The 26,340-nt window shown below is 39.7% G+C and overlaps 1 protein-coding gene and 1 non-coding gene across 4 annotated transcripts in view; one reads left to right on the top strand and one right to left on the bottom strand.

The window, feature by feature from the left end:
* Positions 1-26,340, bottom strand: part of Mtus2 (microtubule associated scaffold protein 2) — a 373,317-nt gene that overhangs the window by 247,145 nt on the left and 99,832 nt on the right. The gene's annotated exons all lie outside the window — the stretch shown is intronic.
* Positions 23,389-23,455, top strand: Trnaa-agc (transfer RNA alanine (anticodon AGC)). The gene has a single exon. It is a non-coding gene; the product is annotated as a tRNA-Ala (tRNA).

Raw genomic sequence — 26,340 nt, forward strand, 5'->3', positions numbered from 1 at the left:
ATACTTTTCAATTTTCAAAGCAAGAATAACAATTATCAGATTTTCCGTTTTGTGGGGGTTTGGTTTGGTTTTGTTGTGCAACTGGGGTTGGAGCTCAGGACTTCACACATGTAAGCACTGTACCATACAGCTATACCCTCAAACCCAAACTTTCAGTTTTGTATTTCATTGTTAAAGAAATATTTACTTCCTATGTTTTTCCCTAGAAAGCTTCATGGATAGAGGACACATAGCACCATTGCATATTTTTTTTCTTCTCTCTCTTTTTTTTTTTTTTTTTTTTTTTTGCTGCAGATACACATAAGAGACCCTTCCTCAATCATCAGTCTCTTTTTTCTCTATGGAAGAACCTCTTCATGTTAATGACCTCTACAGCTACCACATATTTTCAATGCCACATGTTTGAGTAAAGGTCTTCCATCGACAACACCGTTTCCTCTAATTAAACAGCAGCATGTAGGAAGCCACTTGGAGTCTTCCACTGGAAGAACCCACATACCTGCTGGATGCATCTCTCCTGGAACACTCTTGTGTGACTGAGCCATAATTCGTTTAAATTCTGGTGCTCCACCTGATTAAATCTTATTCCCAGAAGACCATCCTCTGTCATGTAATCCTAGAAAACCACCAGATTTCCCTATGATTTGCACAATTAAGCCCTGTTAGTCCATAACACTCCCACAGGACAGAGAAAAGACGAAAAGAGATTTGGGACACTTCAAATCTGCACAAGTGAGTTTGAATGTCTTAAATATGTTTCTCCAGAGAACAAAAAGTTCAGTATTTTAAAAGATACATTCATACATTGCTGGTGGGACTGCAAATTGGTGCAACCACTATGGAAAGTAGTATGGAGATTAATCAGAAAATTTGGAATGAGACCATCATTTGACCTAGCTATCCTACTCCTTGGTTTATACCCAAAGGACTTAAAACCAGCATACTAGGGTAATGCAGCCACATCAATGTTTATAGCAGCTTAATTCACAATAGCCAAACTATGGAACCAACCTAGATGCCCTTCAACAGATAAATGGATAAAGAAAATGTGGTTCATATACCCAGTGGAATATTATTCAGTCTTAAAGAAGAATGAAATCATGGCATTTGCAGATAAATGGATGAAGATGGAGATTATTATGCTAAGCAAAATAAACCAATCCCAAAAAACCAAAGGCCCGATGTTTTTTCTGATATGCAGATACCAATTCACAATAAGGGCGGGGGGGTAGGGAAAAATAGAGGTATTTTGGATTAGGCAGAGGGGAGTGAAAGGAGGGGAAAGGGTTTGGTAGTATGAAGGATAATAGAATGAATTGAACATTATCACCCTATGTACATATATTACTACGTAACTGGTGTGATTCTATATCATGTACGACCAGAAGAATGAGAAGTTATACTCCATTCATGTATGATGTATCAAAATGCACTCTACTGTCACATATATCTGATTAGAACAAATAAACAAATAAAATCATTTCTGTTGACTGTGGTTCTCAATTGGAAGTGATTTTACTCCTCAGAGGATATTTGGCAGTATCTGCAGATATTCTTGGTTGTCATGACTGGGACTGTGGTAATATTGGACTCTAGTCTGTGCGGATCAGAGGTGAACAGAACAGCCCAACAAAGGATAACCTGGTCAGAAATGTCAACAGGGCCAAGGGAAACCCTGTTTTTAGACAATGATTCCTAATTCTGGTTTTATAATTCTTATTATAAAATATTAGAGTAACTCCTGGGACTTCCAGGGTTACTCCAAAAGTCTTCATTAAAAAAATTATAGCCCATTTTAATTATAGGAAAAAAAAAGCAATTTTGGTTATTTATGTGGTGGGGGAAGTGGAGGCCATCAAACCAAAACTGAAAAAACAACAGAATTGAACAAGTATGAGTTTCATGGATTTAAATACTTTAGCCAAATTAAATAAGTCTTAGCTTTAAAATTTTATTGCATTCATTTTGCCAAGCATTCAGTATGATCTATAAACCAAATTTCCAGTAATTCATTGTCAGTTCTACAGATAGGAGCCCATGAAAAAACAAACCAAGCAACTAGAAAGCTCTCATAAAGGACCACAGCCCGGCAGCCGGGCTCGCAGACTGCAAGGCAGCTCCAGGACCTTGACCTGTATACTACCAAGACTCCAGGATCTCAAAAGTCTCATGGACCCCACAGCCAATGGGCTGGGAGCCTTGATGGAAAGATGAAAAAAAAATAAAACCAATGATAGGGAAGCTAGCTCCCACCCACGCTCGCCCTTCCCAAGTGGCATGTTTTACGGCTGCTGTCACCTGTTGGCATGGGACACCAGGTTCCTCAGTCTGTGAATGTGGACTTGCACGAGCTGCTCCCCAGGGGCCTTGTAGGCTCTCAGTCTCAGACCTGCATCCTGGGCTTCTCCCCCTTTGTGAGCTTCTGACTTTGTGGACTGAGCAGCTACCAGGTTCCGGGGCTCTCCAACCTGCCAGACTGTGTTGGATCTGTTTCTCTAGAGACCCTTACTACACAGAGAGTTAGTTCTCACCAGACTCCAGATCTGCTGGCACCTTGCTTTCCAGCCTTTAGAACTGTAAGCAGTCAATTTCTGCCATTTATAATGGATCCAGTTGAAGGTAGTTTGTTGGAGTACTGTAAATGGACTAAGATACTGGCCAAACCGTATACCATCTACCCCAGGAGAACAGAGAGTGGGCACCAGAGGAGGGGCTATCATGATCATGAAGACTGACAACAGACCAAGCAGGGGGAGACCTCTCAGATATCACTCCCCATCACGATGCCACATAAGCCTCTTTCTCTATAACCAAGTGCTGGTAGGGGAAGTAGAATGTGAATGTGAAAACCTTTTAGCTTGAAGAGAAATATAGTCAGACATTTTAAATTTGCCCTGAAATTAAAATGGGAAAACACTGAACTGGGTAATTAAATTATATTTTCAACTCCGCATTAACTGAGCTACCTCAAACAGGCAAATTCACATACTCTATTATCCATAGAAATTTTGTCTCTTGCTCAAAGTTGAGTTCAGTTTTTTTTTAAAGAAAATTATGATTCTCTCTATGATAAGTTGGGACTAGAAATTTCAAACTCATTAAATAAGGGAATCCTGTAAATATATGTGACTGTATCAATATTTGTAGCAGCATGCTTCACAATAGCAAAGCCGTGGAACCAACCTAGATGCCCTTCAGCAGATGAATGGATAAAGAAGATGTGGTGTGTATATATATACACACATATATACATACATACAATGGAGCATCACTCAACCTCAAAGAAGAATGAAGTCAGGAAATTTTCCAGTAAATGAATGGGACTGAAGACTATCGTGAAAGAAGCCAGATCCAGAAAGTCAAAGGTTAAATGTTTTCTTTGATATGTGGAGTCTAGTCCAATATAAGGAAAGAATTTAACAAAAAGTAAAGTAAAGATTGGGGGTGGATTTCCATCAGAACAGAAGAAAGATCAGTGGAGTTAGAGGAAAGGAATTGATGGGGAGTAAGGAGGAAGAGGGTAAGTAAAGACAGTGGAATGAATCTGACCTACCTGTCCTGTGTGCATATATGAATGTATCATAGTGAATCCAACCATTATGCGTATCTACAAGGCACTAATAAAAAAAGTCTATACGTAAATTACAGATCAGGGGAATACGGGGAAGGATACAGGGGGATGAAAAGGAGAAGTACTGGAGTCTCAATTAGAGCAAATTATATTCCATAATTTTATAATTAAGCCAAAATGAATCCTAGTGTTATTTATAACTAGAAAGAACCAACAAAATAAATAAATGCACGTGGCTGTCGAGCTCACCCCCAACACCAACTTGTCTCCATTACAGTTGCACTTTCGTGTTTCAGTAAGTGATAATTTTAAAATATGTGTGGTATTTAAATAAATGTTCAGCAGCCACAGTGTGATACAAGGAAACCTCTGCTGAAGGATTCAAGAATAAAACATGAATTGTATTATTGAGAACCTGAATAGTGTAGAGCTTTGTGTTTCCGGACAGTACTTATTGGCTCCCATATTGAAGGCTGAAGGTCTATTTCTGTGAGCATCACTATCTTTTGCTCAAAGGCTCTCATTAGTGAGTTCCATCCATCCAGCAATACAATAAAACATTAGAAACACTGTAGCCCTCTAATGCTTCGATGCTTCCCAAAGTCGTGGCCAGGGACACAAAGCAGTAATGGCAGATAACTACACAAGCCGCTTTCTTTGTTACCCTCCTAAGAGCAATTTTTTTTTTTTTTTCAGCCCACACATCAAGTAGGGGACACACATTGTCCAGGGCTATTGCAATGGAGTACTGTTATTTTCCTCTCTATTTCTGCCTATGAAAGTTCCCAGTGGAATTGACTGTAATTATGGAGGGAGGGATAGCAAATCCACCTCCCCTGGGGGTAAATGGAATCAAACCCCTTTTCTTTATAATCAGCCATAAATATTTATGTTTCACTGTCCATTAGTCTTTGCATTCCACAAGGAAAAGGCATTTTTTTCTTGTATGACTTTCATTATTCAAAGAAAAGATATAGACTTTATCTTGATAATATACAAAATAAAGTTGGATTTCCATGTCAATTTTTGTTTTAAATTATTTTCAACTCGTAATAAAAGAATACACATCTTCTAAAAACAGAAATAAACAATGATATATTAAGGGCCTCAAAAAAATGATTCTCCGATCCTGGGAACATCTAAGACTTAAGTATCTCACTGAAACTATCCCTTTGATTTATGAATATATTATTGGATGAAAATATAACTGAGGCACGGAGAAGCTGAATGACTCTCAGCAAAGGAATAACAAGCTGCTTCAATTTCGGAACTGGAAAGGTGCTGGATAGGCACAGGCATCTCATATTTACTCTGCAAAGAGCTAATCCTTATAAAATGTAAATCTTTGGGAATCTAATTTTCATGAAATGCAGGCCATAAACAATTGCTATTTGTTCAAGGTTCTGGGCTTGACCCCCAGCATTACAAAACAAACAAAGAAAGAAAGAATAAAATAAAAAATAAACAAAAAATAATTATTATCAATCTCATGAGGACAAAGAAACCAGAACTTCAATCTATTCCATCCAAGTTTTATAATACTATGTAGAGGGGAAATTCTTGTCTGCATGTCTGTAGACTATGTTGATGGTAGGAGAAAACTATGACCCATACCATAAGCTAAATTAAAGTCACTAATCAATGGGGAGCAATATATTTATTAGACAAATTGGGGGTAATTTTAGAATGCAAAGCATAATGCAGTTTGGATAATGTTTTATGCATATGTCACTTGTTTTTATGATCCAAACTCAACCCTGTTTCCACAGCATAAAATACTTTCACATTCCATAATTCAATATGTACAACCATGACAAGCACTAATGAATACAGCACGCAAGCTACTCTGGTTCTGAGAGCACACTGTTTTTTTTTTTTTTTTTTGCTGTTGTTGTTGTTGTTTTAATGTGAAGGATTTAAATAGTGTGAAGGATTTCTCAAGGGTAAAACAGTAAATAGAAATGTGCAAACTGCCATGTGACCCTCCTTTTGTCGTCGATAAATTGGTTTCTTGATCATCTCAGAGGTGAACAGAATACATTAAGAGAGCACCCAAACATGCAATATGTCACATTATGCAAAATAAATAGTGTAGGCATATCATTGTGTTTCTAGGTAGCGTGGAAGCATATGGGATAAATGAAGCATATTTTTTCCCAATAAAGCAAATAAAAGCTGATTTAAGGGGAAAATAGAGTGGAGCAACTGTTAACTTGTAGGTGTGATTTTTTTCCTAATTAATAGAAAATTAAATGAAATCAGACTTCATTGCAAGTACCATATCACAGCTTGTGGTATGTCTTCTATGGGAGTGTAGAAGTCTGTATTCCCTGAAGAGAACAAGAAAAAAAAAATCATCTAATGTCTAAATACATAGACAGAGAAAAGAGAGAAAACCATATCCATTAACACTTGAATTTAGTTCTAAGAGACTAACTCCAGGTTAACACGTATTGAAGATATGCTGCTGTAATTTTAATTCAGCAAATAGATAAAGGGGTGGATGGCTTTTTAAAAACAACTTAGCATATAATAAAAGTGAGAAAAGCAATATAATTTCTTTGAACAGTAGTGCTGACCCACTGCTCATCCTCTCAGACGAGTTCAAATGATTCTTCATCGTTCATCATCTTAACCTTCTCCGGGAGAGAATCAGTATGATACTTCCATCTTAATCATTCACCCTGAACTATATTTTTTTTTCCCTAAGGAAATGAAAGATGTTTAACAACAGTAAAGGCTCCAATGTCTCAGATTACTAAGTCTTTCCACCCACATATAAAATTATGGATGGTCAGACAATTGATCAGACAACTTGAGCTTTCTTGTTAAATACATAGATTAAAATGTGATGGGCAACTAATTTTTAAATATTTATTATCATAGAGACTTCCGAATTTGGGGTTGTTTCCTTAAAACCATTCACATTTAGACCTGAAGAGAAAACAAAATGAGCTTCAAAACTGAAGGAGGTGACTTGAGAATCCAAGCTGGTCAGAACTTTCTGCTTTGTTATTCACACGTCCTGGGACTTGAACTTGCCAGATAACAGTGTCCTCTCTCAGTCTGTATTTGTGAACACAAACCAGCCCTGACAGTAGAATGACTGACTCCCAAAAGCAAAGGTTGAGGATGCTGAGATATTGGTTTTAACACATTAAGCAAAATATTGATAAAGAAAAAAAAAACCTATTAAAGAAAATCTTTACAATAAAAATGCCCAGATGCAAACAAAGTCCCAGATATAAGAAGCAATATGTAGAAGGATATCTGCACATAGGGAAACACAAGAGATATATGTTGGATGGAAGAATGGATGAAAAAATGATGAAAACCTAGAGAAAATGTGATTCAGTGATTTATTTATTTTTATGTGGGACTACTACATAACTTTCAGGACCCGTACAGAATGACAGTGCAGGATATCTTGTTTCAAAATTATTAAAAATATTAAGATAGTGACAACAGAATATGAACACACATGGGGCACCTCTCCGTGTGATGCTCCGTACAGCTGCACAGGTTGTCCACCCTCTAAGCTGGCCTTGCTTTTACTCGTATCATTGGGAGCTGTCTAAGAGTCCTCTAATGATTGCCAATCATCATGGTTTCGAGTTCAAACAGCTCTTTTCTCTCCTTTTCCCTCAAGTTCCAAACCCACACCAGGGCCTCCTGTCCTAATGTGCTACTGTATGTTTGACCCTTAACTCTCTCACCTTCTCTTCTTGATCCAGAGTGGTAGAGCGGATATGTCCACCACAACTCCCACTCATTTCTCGCCTACTCCAACACAGCTTCTACTCTTACCTCCACATCTTCAGTTTCTTATCTCTCCAAGTGTGATGACTCTTTCTACCCTTTGCCCATATTTATACACATGGGTATACATTTGTTCATCACCCATTCATTCCTCTAGTCCTCATGTACTTACTAAGAGCTGCCATGGCTATGATGCTATGCTGGATACTAGGCATCCGGGGTGGCCAAAACCATAGCCACACACTGTGAATGGACTTCTGGACTTCTAGGGAGCATTCACACCCAAGTTCCATCCTACATTTAAGGTCCTCTCCAATTCTTTCCACGGACTTTTCTCAGTCATCCTGAGCCCTCAGTCAAGGTCCTCTTCCTGGGTGGGCTCAGACCTCCCCATGATTTTTCCCACAGTGATGATTTCTAAGTCTACATTTGTACCCTGAACTTGACCCTACAGTCCACTTGCCTGCTGCACATTCTCAAGTAGATGGCCACCCACGTGCCAAACATAGCCCATCCCTGTCTGAGCTCATCCTCTTGCTTTGTCCATTCCTCCTTCTCTACACCTGAGCGTGATTTTGTTGTCTGTCTGTGACCTCACGCTAGCCCAAGAAGGTCCTTTTGTTCCTAATACAGTTCCCGGCTCTTGGTAAATACAGTTTTAATTGAGACCGGAACTCTCTTTGTAATTTTACCTCTTTTAAGAATGTCAAGCTTGAGTGTGCAATTGAATCTTATTATAATAAATTATAATGTTAATTTAGCTAGAGCCAAGAGTCCTAAATTAAAAAAGACACTGAACTGGACATCGCCAACATTTAATTCCCAGTGAAATATCAGGTCTGACTAATCCTTTAACTCATTACACCATTTTATTCAGGTTATCAAATGCTTCAATTTGCTGGATATGTTTTCTCTTTATAGGCCAAAATGCATTCGCAGGGACAAGAGTAAATCCTTGATAAACTAAACCCCAAATAACTAAAATCATGAATCACTCTGGTCCTGTTTTGACAATCTACGTTCATGAGATGAGGATAGAAGATCTAGCCTGTTGGAGGTTCTGCACGGTGCTTTAAAAATGATGGGACTGAGTCCTGGGAAAAAAAGTGACGTGACCTGCCTAATGTCATGTAGGGAGTCAGCAGCAAAATCACCATGAGAATCCAGACACAGAGTCCTCTGTACCAGAGGTGATGTTTCCATGAGACCATTACCATCCTTTGTTTCCAAACCTCATAGCAGAGACTGTAGGCTGGATCCCCAAGTGCCTTCTCCCTTCCATCTTAGAATACAACCCATAATTCTAGAGAAGCAAGTGGCAACTGGAAGACAGAGGTGGGACTCGTGGCTAAGTTCTGACTCAGAACCATAGTGTGCATCTTTTGGAAGCTGCTTTTAAAAGAGAGGAAATAGCCCTTCTTTGGATCCTATTTCTTTCTATAGACTGGAATTCTGACATAATGACTAGATTGTATGCAACCTTGTTTGGACCATGAAGTAGAAGTACTAAGATAACTTTGGTTCAAAAAGTATAATAGAACTTGGGTCCCTAATACTATGCTATATAAGCCCCAGGACTCCCTACCTCATTTAATTCATAAATATTTTAGATTTTGGGTCATATGCGGACAAACCTAATCCTAATTGATCTGACCACATGCCCTATATTTCCTCCACTTGACTTCCTCTACTTGTAGATCTCACCCCCCAACTTCAACCCCCGTACCTGCTTTACCTTCCTCCTTCACTGTCCCATGGAACCCCACAAGCCCTGCCACAGCTCACTCACACGCAGAGTTTCAGTGCAGATTCCCTTTCAGCCCAATCACTTGTGCTTCCTAGATAACAACCCACAAAGTGCACTGGTGTTCAGAACAAGTGCCTCTAAGTTCTGCTGGATTCTTACTACATCAAGATTCAATGTGCTTGATGTGCTATCTTCATATGCCCAAGGCATACAATACAACATTAAAGAATTTTTTTCACTAGAACCTGAACACAAAAATGTTCTAGTTAGCTCCCTGTTGACCAGAAGCCTTAATTTACTACAACTTCCCATACCAATTGTCAAACTTTCCTGATAAGTAAGATCCAGTTTCCATATTATCCTCCTAAGAACACACACAGCACTACATTGTATACATGCAGAGAGAGCAAAGTTGGAAAAGATACAGTAAGGTTTTTTGTTTTTTTTATTGTTTTGGAACTGGAGATTGAACTCAGGGGCATTTGACCATTGAGCCACATCCCTATGCCTATTTTTTATTTTATTTAGAAACAGGGTCTCATTGAGTTGCTTTGTGCCTCACTTTTGCTGAGACTGGCTTTGAACTCAAGATTCTCCTAATCTCAGCCTCCCAAACCACTGGGATTACAGGCATGCACCATCATGCCCGTGGGTACAGCAAGCTTTTAAAAGTCAAATCCCCAGTCCATGAGCATCTTATTAACCAATGCAAGGACTTGTGAAATAGAGAGCCATGCAGCCTCCCAAAGCAAGCCTGGGATGACTGCCATGCTTGAGAAAGAAGCTTTTATCAATGGTGCTAAAAATAGGAAGCCATTCGAAGAACTACACCACTGAACAACAACCGTACAAGAGCTACACACTTCATGGGAAGGAAGTAAAACATCCATCGCTGTCTGGTGCTAGGAGAAAACCTGGGGTCTTGCATTTCTCCAGCCACCTACCTGTGGCCCCTAATACTCAGGAACACCTGCAAGGGAGGAGACATCCTGTCTCATTTGGGAGACCTTGGGTGGAGGTCAGCAAGGGAGCCCAGATACTAGGGTTTGGTCCGAAATAGGCTTAAAATTACTAACATATATATTGTATTATATGTCATAAGCATTTTTATATACATTGAACCATATGATTAAAAAATGCAGCCCCAGGGTTTCCTGGGCTCTATGGGACTCTTAGAAGCACGTGCTGATAAATAGTGGCGTGGGTACAGGGAGCCTGGGGTTAATGAGCCTCTCAATAGGAGATAAGTGCCAGTCCATTAGCACTCATGAAACCGTTCTAGGTTGTCTGTTCTCATGGAGGTAGAGTTAATAGTTATAGGATACCGCTATTAATAACATGATAGAGTGGAAAGGCACGCTTCCTCGCATTTTCAAAGTGCTCATTAGGAAAAGCTTTTTCTGCACTTTCCTTCATCTTTTCTCAGATTCATTGCATTCTTGTGTGTTTTCCTCCACCTTTTCTAAATCAGCAGGTCCCTTCCCTCCCAGGGCTCTCTGTCCCCCCTCATAGGTCTCATTCCTACAGCAATTTGTATTGAACCTTTACTTCTTTTTATGCATCGTCATCAATCATTACTGTGACCCTTCCACAAGCTTTTTCTAACATCTCAACACATGCTCCTGGCCGTGAAGCATCCAGAGGTCCCTCAACAGGAAGATACTTAGAGTTGACAGGTTTGGGGGACGTGGCTGTGAGTGAGCCACTGTGAAAGGCAGATGCAAAATGCCCGATCCTTGTCCTCCAGGTGTGTCTGCCACTTCCTTCGAGTCACCTGTCCTTCCACCAGGTGTGACTGTGCAGCCTGACTGAGGTCAGAGAGCAACTCTGAAGGCCAACAAGAGGATCAACTAGAAACTGTCCTTAATTATTTGTCAAAACTCAGGGGAATAACAGAAAATTAGACTTGGACATCACAGAGTTCACAGTATGGGAAATGTCTCTAAATTGAGAATGAAATACGTAATTATATGTATATAGTATTTACTTACATGCAATATCTATCTAAAATTTTGCTTCTGCCCTGACAGAGTCTTTTTGACTAATGCTTCCAACACATAAAAATTAAAATCCAGCCTTATTTTTCTGACAAAATTCACTGCTGTGAGTATCACTTCTCATATTCCAGTAAAAAAAAAAAATGAATCACACACTCAAAGCCACTTTATCTTGCAAACAACCGTTATTTTTCTCTAAATGCTGAGCAGCTATGTTACCTAGACATAGTCACACTAGGTGCTTTTTTTTTTTTTTTTGTAAACTAGACTAGAAGGATATTTCACTAGAGGATCCATTAGAGGAGCCCATTCTTGGGCTAATATTTTACTTCGTTATTAAATTCTCCTTTAATAACATGGCAAGCATTATTGTGTGTCTTCAGCATCTCTGCGATTTGTGAAAATCAGTGAAGCCTAATTTGTATGACATTTTCTTTTTGACCCCAACAAGCCTGGAGCACATAAATCAGAACTGAGACCACCTCCTATCCTATCAAAAGCTTTTGGGCAGATCACACTAAAAAGGAAAATCGCCTCATTTGGGGGTTCCAGTTATCTGATTCTGCTGTGCATATCAGGGCAGGGATGACATGTGCGTGACCTAGAAATGATAACGGCCTTACAACATTCTTTTCACACATACACATGGATTAATAAAGCAAAACGAGCCAAACATGAGTGGTGGTGTATGCAAAACATTTGCATTCTCCCTGTGAGGCCAGGCTGAAATGGCAGAATGAGGAATCGGTAGCTTGAGTTCTTCCTCCTGCTTTCAACTTTAACACAGTGATCCTGGAATATGGTACTAAAAACTTAAGGCAATAAGGAAGGGGCAGTTTGTTCACAAAAATGGAAAGAAAAGAGTCCAGATGTGAGCACTGTTACCTTGAAGGCCCTTTCCCATAGTCTTGCTCCCAAAGGTAGGTTTCTTTGTTTGTCCTGCAAGTCAGCGGATGACATGAGTAAAATTAAGTAGGCAAAGCCAAGGACAGAAATTCTGAATCGCGAATCCTGCCCACTTCCTGGCGCTGCTTATATATTAGTAAGTTATTTAATCTGTTCAAATACAAGATGAAGCAAATGGCAATTACCTCCCTTGCAAGAGCGCTGAGAAAGAGAACTCACAAAAGAACGTTGCTAGGCTGCCAAGTCTGAAAGTCCAGAGCCATCGCCTAATATTATGTATGGAGGGACTGTGGACAAGGTGCCTTCCTAAGCAGCTGTACATGTGGGGCTCTGCTGAAACATGAAACATCATCAATGTCGCTAACAAGCACAGGCCACACTCCAGGGCTAACACATGTTTAGTAAGTCAGCAATTTCTTGTTTAATGACCTAAAGTGTCAAGGGCAGTCTTTTGAGTAACATGAAAAAAATAAAACTACAAACAGAAAACTTCTCCTATATTTTCTGGGATTTACTACATTGTGCTGGCTTATTTCAAAATTTGCTCATTAATACAAATGTTAAGTAAAATTGTCATAATAAATACCCTAAATGTCAACTGATATAATTTAAAATGACATTTGCTCCACAGAATTATAAACATGAACTTTTCTTCTTGTACTTAGGTAAAAAGGACACAAAGACGTTGGCTTTGTTGTCCTCTGGTCCCTTCAGGGGCCCCTTCTAGTTCCTTCAGTATTATATATACACAAATTTGAGAAGGCAAATATAATATGACTTTATGAGGTCCTTTAATGTGGTTTTCTCCTAAAACACATTCTGATTTTAACTTTTTTGGCAAATGTAGAAGCCATGTAGATGTTTTTAGTTTTTTGTTATTGTTGTTGTTTGTTTGTTTTGGTACCAGGGGATTGAAGTCAGGGGTGCTTAATCACTAAGCCACATCCCCAGTCCTTTTTATTTTTTATGTATTTATTTTTGAGACATGTTCTTACTAAGTTGCTTAAAGCCTTGCTAAATTTCTGAGGCTGGCCTCAAACTTACAATCCACCTGCCTCAGCCTCCCCAGTCACTGGGATTACAGGTGTGCGCCACCATACCCGTTTTAGTTTTCAATATCAGAGGGACTTCCTTACAAATTCGACTTACACAAAGCACTAAGCTAGTTGATTTAGAAAGTCATTTCCAAAAAAAAAAAAAAAAAGAAAGGAAAAAAATAATTATATTAGAAGTATTTCATTTTTAAAGAGCTAATAGTTGGTTCTAATGAATACTTAAGAATTAGATCTTAGGAACATCAGAACCCATCTGTGACACAAGTGTGAAATATATGGTTTGATAGACAGATGATTCTGCTCTTCCATAAAATCACAAATAGCACAGTATTAGAAAAGCTGAATTAATTACACGGAAGCACAGTGAAAAGCAATTGAAGTTCATTTATTTTTTTTAAATCATCAATTGAGTTGGATCTTATTTTACAACAAAAATAAGTTTTTTTTCAGGACAATAAATCTTTGCTTCAATAACAGAATCGTGCTAAATTAAATTTTATCACTAAATGGTAGGCTATTGCTATGGTTTTAATAAATGTTCCCAAGGGCCCAGATGTTAAAGACCTGTCCCCGGCTTGTGGCACTATTAGAAAATCTAGGAGGTGAGGCCAAGTGGAAGGGATTTAGGTCATCAGAGGATGTGCTCTTGAAGGGCTTATTGGGACCGTAGCCTCTTCCCTTTCTCTCTTTAATTTCCAGGACACCATGAGGTAAGCTACTTGCTCCGCCACATACTTCTGTCATGATGTATATTCTCACCACTGGCCCCAAGCAATGGGTCCAATAAACCATGAACTGAAACCCTAAAACTGTGAACCAGAATAAACTTTTTCTCCTTATAAGTTGTTTATCCCGAGTATTTTGTTACAGTAACAGAAAGCTGACTAACTCAGTTACTAACCTGACAAGTATTTAAACACTAAATCCTCAAAAAGATATCTGTATAAAATCTATTTTATTTGGAAATTATATAAATACCCCACTGCAAACAGTTACTCATCTGACTTTGAAGGCAAGCATCTAAAAATCTATCAATTTAAAAATGTTCTAAGCTCAGAACAAGTAAATTGCACACATTTAAACTCTGAATATTCATTGTTGAGAATTATTGGAGAATGAAGAAAACAGAGTTCATAGTAGTTCTGGGCTGCTGTCCATCAGTAATAGCAAGAAGTCTCCTGGATCCTTCTGTGTCTAGAGCTGTGGGACCAGGAAGCCCACATTTTGGTCAGTATGAATGGCATTCTCCAAGCAGTGGTTGAAGGACACCATTTGCCAAAAGGCTCATATCTGGAATTCCACTTCCACTGTCCATGACTTCCCCATGTCACTCTGTTTCCTCTTCAATTCCATGGTTCACTGAAATTGTGTTTCACAGCTCCTACAATATGCTTCCAGTCCAAACAGTAACATTTACACATGAACTCTTGGTCCTGGGAAACAGACATGTGATGCTGTTGCAGAGCAGGGCTGGGCTACAGCTCACAGAAACTTAAACTGTTCTCATTCCGATTAGGATGCGTAGCCAGGCTATCCTTTTGACTCTAAGAGCAGAGTTCTGTTTTCATTAGGAGCAGCACTCTGATATGAGTGTTTTGGTAAAAAAAATATATCCGTTTTGTAGGAAGCCAATGTATCACATTATTTAGCTATCACTAGTAGGGAGAAAAAGCTTCAGAGCAGCAGAAACTGCATCACAAACATTTTCCTTCAGCCTAGAATAGAGTGGACACATTATTGATATTGCATTAATAACAGATGCTGCAATGATAGTCAAGTAAATGCAAAAGAAAATTTCTCTGCGGTACTGTCCACCACAACAAAATGCAGAAGCCTATATGAAACACAGCAAGTGTTTTAAAAGCAATTCCTTATATCCAATAAGTTAGCCACTAGGAAGGTCTGCCTCAAACTGACAGTCTTCACTTTGTACCAAAATTTTTATTAAGCCACTGGATAGACAAAAGGGATATTGGAAGAAGTAAAAGTGGGCTTAAGTCCCAGCTCTCAAGAGCTATACAGAGGTCAAGAGACTTCATCAAACACTCTCAAATGTAACTGTAATGGTGCAGCTCTGATAAAAGGTATAATGGAGAGGCATGTGACAGGCACATCACATCTGTGGTTAGGCTGGGGTGAGGGTTGGTCTAGTGAAGAAGGTCAGAGAAGGGTTCCTTGAAGATGACAGGCTTTAGCTGAGGTCTGTCAGTTACTGTAAGAGTGTAGGGAAGGTTAGCTCCAAATGGAAATAGAATATGCAAAGTCCCTGTGGCAGGAGAGAACAGAGAAGCGCAAGCACTTGAGGGACAGTCAGAGACCACCTCAGTGGAAAGAGTGAGAATGTAACTGGCATTAAAGAGCAGGGAGGAGTTGCAGGTTCCAGTGCCCCCCAGCTCCCACCAAGCAGGCAAGTTTTATTCTAAGTGCCATGGCAAGCCATTGAGGGTCAAGCTTTTCAATATTCTGGCTCTAGAGAAATATCCATCCCTGTTCTCAAAGTTGAAACTTTAAGAATTTAAAAAATATTTTATAACAATACATTCTTATCTTACATAAAATTCCTTTTCACCATTAAAATATTTAATCAGTAAAAACATTCTTTATACTCATCTCAAAGATTTTTTTTCATTTTCTACTAATGGGAGAACATATGATTTAAAAGCATTCTTATTTAAGGTGGACAGAAATTATTTCCTACTTGAAATTATTCATTAAGGCTAATATATAATTATTTGCTGGTGCTAGGATTTCCCCCAGGGCGGGGAAAAACATTTTTCATGAAAAGCACACTTTATTTTTCGTATTCTGCAAAAAGGGATCTTATTCTCAGTTATTTTTTTTTCTTTCTGGGTTCCCACTCCCGTGCAAGAGTGCTATGCACTAAATTCACACATATGTCATCCTAGACAAAGGATGGGAACACCCCAAACCATGTCACATGACAGACTGACACTGTCTTTTCTCCCAAGAACTCTGTCAATAACCAAGCTTAAAGATATTAACTGTGAATGCCACAGGAGTTTATGGGCACTGAACTCATTAAGATTTATGTAAGGAACCTACCTGTCTTCACTGCAATGCACATTTGCCAAAATTGCTGTCAAAAGCAAGAGCCCAACTGCACAGTGCTGCTAACTTTCAGGACAGAAGTAATGATGCAAATCAAGCAAGCAGACAGCAAAATATGGCACCAGGCAAACTGTTGAATACAGCCTGATAGAGACATAGAAGGAGCTTTGCAGTCCATCACAGGCATGGGGGTCACTCCTGGGCAGGATTCACTTCTCTTTCTTCCTGTATTTTGGTCTTTGTTGGTGCTGTGGATCAAACCCAGGGCCTCCCACATGCCTGGCCAGTGCTCTGCTACTGAACTACACCACTATCCCTAGTTGGATTCAGAGAACAGTGTGCCAATTTTCTGGTAAATTCTGCTGTTCCTTTTATTTGCTGGTTATCTCGTCTCATCATGTCGCTGCTGCACAACCATTCTTTTTTCTGGATTTCCTATTTTCTTGGAGACAGTAGGGACAGGCCTGTGGACTTCCTATTACTCCTCTGAGCCATTTCAGGCCAACAAAGAAAGGGTATGAATCAGAGTTTTCAACAGCATTCAGTTAAAGGGTGCTTGGACTGTGGGCACAGAAGGTAAAGACAAGTTAGTGCTTCAGGACTTATGATTTCTGGTATGGGAAAAACGATTGTGAAGATGACTTGAAAACCTTTTTCCTAACATGTATGCTTGCATTTATGGTGAAGTCTACAAGTGTGCCATGCATGGGTTGCAAAGTCAATTATGAGTGACTAGAACACCCAAGTCACACATCCCTACATGGCTTGCTCAGGAGTACCCTGGAATATCCTGTTCACATTACCCTGCAGTCAGCCAAAATCACCCTGTCCCTCTAATGAAGCTAAAATAAAGGCAAACCTAAGGGGGAGCCTCTTTTTATTAATTAATTTATTTTGATTAGGTATATATGATAGCAGAATGCATTTTGATTCATTGAACACAATTGCAGCACAACTTTTCTTTTCTCTGGTTGTACATGATGTAGCATCACAACACATGTGCAGTCATACACGTACCTAGGGTAACGATGTCCATCTCATTCCACCATCTTTCCTACCCCCATGCACTCTCCCCACGCCTCCCTCCCCACACCTCCCTCCCCTTTGCCCAAAGTTCCTCCATTTTTCCCATGTCCCCCTTCCCCGCATTATAGGTCAGCATCCACTTATCTCCTCTCAGAGAGAACATTTGGCCTCTTAACAGAATCTGACCATGAAATTCCCTGCAGTTGTTCCAAAACCAAACCCTAGAATGGACAACGAACACTCAAGCACACAACACACACACACAGGTATAATGGAGAGACATGTGACAGGCACATCACATCTGTGGTTAGGACGGGGTGAGAGTTGGTCTAGTGAAGAAGGTCAGAGTGAGGAAGCAAAAAGTGGCGCGTGTGCGGGCACGCGCACACACACACACACACACACACACACACAAACATACACACATGCTCATGTTGCTGTGTTGACCAAGTTAGAATATGAAGCAAAAGGAAAAAGGAAAAACGTTTGCTCCTATAGACATCCACTGAAATATATTCCACTATTTTGAGCCAAATGGGAAAAACAAATAAAAGCTATTCAGTAAAAAAAAAAAAAAAATGATAATATGTAGCATTCAGATTGCCCAATCTGAACACCATTGTCAGCCCCCGTGAACCCCATGGCAGTGGAGAGGACACCTGACCCCACGGATCAGGAACCGCTGGCTGTTCCCGGTGCACAATAACATGGCATCTTCAAGCAAACAATAGCCGTTTTCACTTAAAATGTTGATATTTTGTTTGGTATGAAGTTTTACATTATTTTAAATTTTCTAAAATAGTACATTAAAATATTATTTATCTTGATCACTTGGCTTTATGACACTTGAGGGGAAGGCTTTGCTTCATTCTAATATCTACACTGTGACATGGGCACCACACACACCATCAACCACACGCATCACCACACAGACCACATATACACACAGGTGTGTGTGCACATGCTGGGATGGTAAAGATCAAATGTTTAGAGACAAGATACAAAGTTACTGTTTTTATAACCTCCAGAATCCATCAGAGTTTGCAGGCTCATTCATTGCCCCAAGCAGACATAGATGGACTCATCAGTGACGTCAAGGCACAACAGAGTGGGGAGGGGCGCCCCTGAGCTCTTTAGCATCTTCTCTCCCCCTTGAGCCACCGAGGTTTTGGTCTGGCATTGCTCGCTGTTTTGGACCTCTCCCACTTGGTGGACTGTGCAATGCATGTGACCTCCACCTTAGCTGGGCTACAAGTCTGTTTTCTCATATGTCTGGACCTGGGTCTCATTAGCTGGGCTTGGACACCCCACCCCTGCCTTATTTGGTGAAGAATATTCTATGCGTATCCCCCATATAAATAAAAACCAAACGCAGGGTCATGCACTCTTTCCAGTGTGGAGCTCAACTACTAAGGTCAAAGAGCCAGCCCACCCTGCTTTTCAAAATTATTTCCCCGTCCTGTGGTCTTTTGTCTTCCTTTTTCCTAGACTTATTTCGCCACCAGGCTATTCCTCGCAGAGGAACCCAGTTTCCACTGCCTATGTGGGATGTGGACGGAACAAGGGACCTCAGGTACAGCAAATCTTAGATTTTTGGAGGTTCCATCTCCAGTGACTCAACAGTCCACCAGGAAGCAAAAAGTGGCATAGTTACCACTGAGGACACTTTGTTAGCAAATACGTGTATATGGTTGCCCTCCCCCAACCCCTGCTATTTCACTTTCCACGGCTTAGTTTCCCAAACATAGTTAGAAAATATTAAATGGAATATTCCAGAAATAAATAACTCATAAGTTTAAATTGTGTGCCATTCTGAGTAGCACGATGAAATCTCAATCTGACCTGCTCCATCTTGCCTGGGACATGAATCATCATTTTGTCCAGCATATCTCCACTGTATACCCTACCCACCTGTTTTAGCAACTTAGTAGCTGCCTCAGTAATCAGACAGGGTTTGTGTTAAAGTAACCTTTTTAGTAGCCTAATGCTATCCCACAAAGAATATGATTCTTCCTACTGCATCTTACATATCATCAGAAAAAGAAGGGTAAGTGCAACACAATACAGTATTTGGAGAAAGAAAGAGAGAGAAAATTTCACATAGCTTTGATTGCAGTATACTGTTATCATTGTTCCATTTTATTATTATTGTTAATCCCTTACTATGCCTAATGTGTAAGTTAAATGTTATCATGGATATGTAAACGTAGAAAAAAAGAGTATATATAAGTATAGGAAATATAGTATATATAGTTCCGTCATATTGTTTATTTTAAATGACTAAATAAGGTCTCTAACTTGGTCACTTGGTATTTGTCTATTTGTTGACTGACTTTGCCCACATGTAGGACACCATTGAAGGGAGTCAAGGAACCCCTTCCATTCGTTATATGATAATATCTAAGCACACCAGTTGGTTTATTGTGATGCTTCTACTTTCTAGTCAAAGTACTGAGAACTTGATTTAATTTGGGACCAAAACCGAGCCTGAATCTAAGAAAATTAAATTCTAAAATAAAAAGCTACCCAATAACACAATAAACCAACTAAATAATTGTCTGGTATGTACTCTGGATTAAATTATGTTTACCTAAAATTTGGGTCCACCTGGCACATGGGAACATGATCTTCTGTAGATAAAGGGTTTTTGCAGATGTACTTGAGTCAAGTTGAGGTTATGCTAGATTAATGGGGATTTAAAAGCGTATTTGATTGGTGTCCTTATAATAAGAGGGAAATCTGTACACAGATCCAGACATGGAGGGAAAGCAGCCCGTGAAACAGAGGGGGAGGTGGAGAGAAGCTGTCACAAGCTAAGGAATGCCAAGGATTGCTGGCAACCACTAGACTCCAAAAGAGGCCAGGAAGGATTCTCACCTACAGCCTGCCAAGGGGGCGTGGCCCTGTCTGTGCCTTGCTTTTGGACTTTAGGCTTCTAAAATAACAAGTTTCTGTTATGTGAAACACCCAGTCTATGGTACCTTGTTACAGCAGCTCTAGGAAACTAATACAGTAGGTCAAAAGATGGGAAGAACTATGGAAATAAGAAAGTTGGGCAGGGTAGGGGGATTGGAAATGCTAAACAGGAGAAAGTCTCACTATTAAATAGGGAGTTGAAGTAGAGAAGATGAGAGTCTAGCAAAGCTGGGAGGCGGCTGAGAGAGCTGGCAGTCTGGCCATCTGGGGCAGTGGGAACGTGCCTGGCATACCCGAGTGTGCCTGGAGCAACGAGCACCGGGCAGCTTAGAGGTGACCCAGGTCACGGGGTCACTGCTGCAGGGAGGCGAACTGCATCTTGCAGTGGGAAGCTGAACAGAGGAGTGGGGTGATCTGACTTAGGTTCTCAAAGGATCCTGCTGGAAGCTATGCTGACCGGAGGGGCGGCAGCAGAGGCCACTGTGGTAACCCTGCAGATCAAAGAGTGGTGTGGACAGGGAAGGAAGGGATCCAGGCAGAAAGAAGCAGGGTAATCTGAATATGTTTTCAAAGACAGAATCATCATCAAGATATGCCCAGGGATGGGATGCTGGTGTGTGAGAGAAAGAAAGGGGTTGGAAATGCCCTCAGGACCGCAAGGATTTTAGTCTGAGCAACTGAGAGAACGAAAACAGCACGGGCTGAGGGAGGGAGGCTTTGGGTCAAGAGGTTCTGTGGGGGTGGGGGGGTAGAGGTCCCAGGTTTGGATCTGTAGGGCTGAACTTTGAAATGTTAAGTAGATAAGCAAATGGAGAGGTCAAGTGTGCCACTGGCTCTCAGTAGGCCACAACCTACTGCTGGACAAGTGTTAGTAGTTTCCTCATTTCTAACCGCTGTCTAAGATGCTCTGCAGAACATGTCCTTGGAGGCTCCTTCAAGTTTGACCCAAGGATCACCCCAAGTTGGATGGAACTAAAAATCTCAGAGCAACAGAACCTTAAATTCAGGATCAGCCACAACTTGCACTAACATCAAAAGTGAGGGGTGCTGACCACAGTACAAAAAATAGTCAGAACCCTGGAAGATACAACTGTCCAATGAAGACCTCAGACATTGTTAGACGCCCCTTAACTCCCCAAAGCCCTTAAGGACCCTATTCACTGGCCAATCAGGGAGACAGATCTGAGCCTACATCCACTCTCCTAACCCACTGACCTTCAGTAAAGCTCTTTAATTTTGCAAAACCCAACACCATAGTATTGACTTCTATGTGCATCAGGCAGCAAGCCCTTGCTAGGTATCAAAAGAGGTAAAATACAGAAATAAATACAAAAGTGAGCATCACAAGCACAGAAATGGTATTAAAATGACAAGAGTGCATGCAGATAAGAGAGTGCATGCAGACACTGGCCCCTGGCAAAAAAATTTGCTGTATGAGATGAGGTTAGGGAGGAGCTTAGAGGTCACACACAGAAGTATGGTAAGAAGGTTGTCATCAACCAGGGTGAAGACAGGCAGAACTGGGAATTGGCCTTGCAGTTGACATCATGTAGCTTCTTAGTAGCAGAGCTTTCTTTTGGTAAAACTGTGGAGGTGAAATCCTAGTTAATGTGAGTTTAGGAGAGAACAGGAGGAGAGGATCAGGTACCAAGAATGCAGACAATCCTCTCATTGAGTTTTGCTGAAAAGAGGAGCAAATTGTTAATTTTATGTTGCAACAAAACAGTTTGATATTTCAAATGAGTTAAGTTTTATCATCAATTAATGTACTTTTTATAAACACCATACTATAAAATATAGTAATATACATTATATATAAATTATTTGCTATATAATTACAGAAATATGTTGTATAACATAAAAAGTTGATATGATTTTTAAATTAGGTGTTTTGATTTAAGATAACTGTAGACTTAACATGCAATTATAAGAAATAACACAGAGGGATCTCATATAGCTTATACTCAGTTATAACCAATAACAACATCTTGGAAAATTAAAATATTACTATCAGGATATGGATACTGATAAAATCCACTGATCTCATTCAATTTTGCTAGTTTTACCTATACTCATTTAAGTGTACATGTATGTGTATGTGTGTGTGTGTGTACATACACATGCATTCAGTTCTGTGCAATTGCACCATCATCAAGATACGAAACAATCCCATTGCCACAAGGACCTGTCACATTGTACTTTTCCTAACACACTCATCTCTTTCCACTGATCTCCCCACTCTATCCATAACATTTTGAATTATTAGTCTGTTCTCCATCTCTACAATTTTATCATCTCAAGAAGGTAATTTGAAAGGAGTCATCCCCATCTCTGGGGATTGGCTTTTTCCAGTGAACATAATCCCTGGAGATTCATTCAAGTTATTGGGTGTATAAACAGTTTGTTACTCTTTACCATTGAGTAGTAACTCGTGGTATGGATATGCCACAGTTGTCCAATCATTTGCTCACTGAAGAGCTTCTGGACCACTTCCAGATTTGGTCTATTGCAAAGGAAGCTGCCATGGACTTTGGTGTACAGGTTTATTGTGTAAACACAGGTCTTAATCACTCTGGGATAAATGCCCAGGATTTATAATTGCTGAGTTGCATAGTAATTGAATGGTTATTTTTATATGGAACAGTCAAACTGTTTTATGTCGTTTCTATGTCATTTTACATTCCCTCCGGCAGTGTGAGTTACCTGGTATTTTTGCATTCTCACCAGCATTTAGTGGTGGTGCTATTTTTTTTATTTGAGTCATTCTTATAGATGTGTAAAATGACATCACATTGTTGCTTTAATCTGCATTTTCCAAATGGCTAATGCTTTTGAACATCTGTATATTTTATGCAGATTTTTCCATCCATGTATCTTCTTCACTGAGATGGCTGTTTATACCTTTAACCTAAGTACTAACTGGATTATTAGTAGTTCATTATATATACTAGCTTTTGTCAAATAAATGGTTTGCAAATATTACTACCAACCTGAAGCTTGTCTATCCCCTTAATAGAATATTTTTCAAACAAAGGTTTTGAATTTTGATGAAGTCCAATTTATTAATTTTTACTTTTATGGATAATGCTTTTGATGTCCACCTAAAATTTCTTTGCTTCATCCTAGATTCTTCAGATTTTTCCCTATAAACCTAAAAGTTTTATGTGTTAACATTTAAGTACATGTGAATATATCTATATGTGTTTATATACACACACACACACACACACACAATGTCAAAATGACTCCAAACTTATTTCAAAAGTGCCCAATAGTTCTTGTGATGTGTCCTTTCAGTTCTGTGTTGGTGTTATGAAGTTTACATTTATAGTACTGGCAATGGAGCTCAGTGGTAGAGCATGTGCCTAGCAATGCACAAGGCCCTGGGTTCAAACCCCAGCATCACACACACACACACACACACACACACACACAAAGTGTACATTTATAGATGTGCATTTTAGAAATTTATATGCATACCCACATATATAACATATGTATGAAGGAACTTTTAAAACCAAAATTAAGACAGTATCACCTGAATTTTTCAGTTATCAGTCAACTCTTTCCCTAGTAATTCTGTGCCACCATCTTCACAGCTGAACAGTGTCCGTCCTACCACTCACCCCCTCTGTTTCCCAGATCCCTTACTGTGGTGAGTTTATCAAGTTAAGCCCGTTTCTGGGCTCTGTTGACTTCTGCCAGTGCCCTCTCCGCGATGGTCTCCATCGCTTCTTCTCATTACTGTCATCCTTGGACAGTGGGTTCTCTGAGCCTCTTGAAATTAAAGGAATAGAATTCTTTTAACCAGAGGAAAAGACAAGGCAGGCTGGGTGAGGGCCCTGGGGCAGCTCTAGGAACCAGACAGCCCAAGTGGCCTGTTTTTCTCTCTTCCTGCCCATCTCTTTCTTGAGGGCCAGATGCAGTACACGGCTGAATAGAAGCACGTGCCTCCCTTGTTCCTTTTCCTCTCCCAGAGGGAATGGAACCTAGAGGTCATCATCCTCTGGGCCTTCCTTGCTGGACAGAAAACAGCTCTCCCTTGGTGGCTACAGCCTGTTCTTTCCCTGTGGTCCCCATGTGGCTGGGGTCTGGAGAGAGGGCAGAACTACTCCAGTGAGGACGCACTCACGCCAGGAGCCAGCGGTAAGTTTTTGAAAGTCAGAGACATTTCACCTCATTTTCCACGTTTTGGAATGCTTTTCTCTTTTTTTTTCTCTTTTGTCACTTGGACCTCTTTACAACCTTTTGAACTCCTCTTGACTGATGTTAGGCCCATCACAGATCTCTTCTATCTCATTTGAATCATGATTTATATCTATACTGATGTTGATGTGAACATCCACCCCAGGAAATGTATTAAGGACACAGATTCCTGGCTCTAGTTTTGTTGACTCTGTCTTAGTGGCCATGTGTGGTACTTCATTTCCTGTGAGTCTCTCTAGGACAGGAGGGTAGAAAGCCTACAGTGGCCACAGCAAGGAGCGTCCATGCTGGGGCTTCATTGAGCCTCACAACATAGGTCCCTGGTGATTTCTACTTCTTCAAGGTATTTAATTTGGTTGACATTAAATAGACGAATGTTGAAACAAAAAGCATTCTTGCCATTTGATTAAAACAAATCAAATTCTAATGTGTTTGTGGGCCCATTTCTCACTTACAGATCTTATTAAAATTAAAAAAAAAAATACCATATCCTCGTAAGTATGTGAAGAAATATAAACTCTCACACCTTGTTGAAGGAAGGAGTGAAAATTGTTAGGACTACTTTGAGGGTGTTTTGCTATATCTAGTAATAGTAGAGATGTGCACATGATCCCACAATTCCATCTCTAGCTCTATGGGAACATTTGTACAGGTGGACTAGGACGCATGTGCAGATAAACTCATCGCAGCCTAGTCACAGTAGTCCACAGCCAGAATCCCCACAGGCAGTGGAATGGAGCACCCTTAGTGGAGTTTTTGCAGCAATAAAAATGAATGAATAAAGCTACATATACCAACATGAATGAATCTTATCAACCTGGGAATGAGTTAAGGAGAACACAGTTTTGATATTTTTACCTAATATTTCAAGACCCTTAAGACAATACTATAATATTATTCATGAATATACTCTACAACCATGGCAAAAATTTCACAGCATGTCCAGGTAGTATATTTATTAGTATCTGATTTATCAGTGGCTCTGGCTCTGGAAAAGGGGTAGGTGGAGTGGATTGGGAGAAAAACAAAGTATCCAAAATTCATACATATTTCATAAAAGTACTGAGTATATGTTTGCAAAACTTTAGAAGAATTTTTGAAGGATATCAATGTAGATATGTTGCATACAAATGAAGTAATAATTCTACCCATTCCAACAGTGCTTTGGAGTTTATGAGATTTTCTCCCTATACTGTAGTCGAGAAGTAAATCTAAAGTAGACAGGGTACATGTCACCACCGCTTGAAGAAACAAGCTCGGAGAGGCTAGTTTCTTGCCCAAGGTTACACAGGCAGTAAGAGGTAAAGCCAGCACCCTTCCAGACCTCTTGCCCTGAGTATTTCAGCACGACCCCACGATGCTTTGGGCAGTGACAGGTTATGATTTTCATTTGGCAGACTGGAAAACTGATATAGACAAAGTGACTTTTATAGGTGATATATTCAAGACCACACAGGATAACAGTATTGGGTCCTATACTGACATCTGTGGGCTTTTGGTTCATTTATGATTTATTCTTTTGAGCTTTTGTCAACCTTACAGTTTTAGAATCAGATTTATAGCTATTTATAGTTCAGTTCTTACCAATACTTTAACATGGCACAATTTGTTAATTGTATGATTATTCATAATACTAGAAAGTGAAAGCACCCTAATGATTAACAGTACAGTAAGGGACAGGTCATTGTGGCTAAAGAAGACATTGATGTTTTATTCATGAAGACTCTACAATTATGGGTACAGATGCTGAGGATGAAGGTTAGTATTAAGCCAGAGAACATGGGTCTGGGTATATGGCTGCTTATGGATAGCATTCTTGTTCACTAGCTATTGCCTGTGCCTCCTGAGTCAATATCTGTGTCGTACTAGTTAAATATTTTTAATATTATACTGCCTTGGATGCCACATTAAGTATATTTTGCACTCATTGAGATAAGTATGCATCTCCTAGCATAAATAGATAGCATACATATGTATATGTAGATCTAGACACATATATAAAATACATGTCTTTATACATATCTCTATGATTAGAACTGTAATGTAATATAACTTGACCTCTGCTTTTATATAGAGAAGTAAAAGAAA

Source organism: Callospermophilus lateralis, chromosome 12 (genome assembly GCF_048772815.1).
Source record: "Callospermophilus lateralis isolate mCalLat2 chromosome 12, mCalLat2.hap1, whole genome shotgun sequence".
NCBI classification, from domain to species: Eukaryota; Metazoa; Chordata; class Mammalia; order Rodentia; family Sciuridae; genus Callospermophilus; species Callospermophilus lateralis.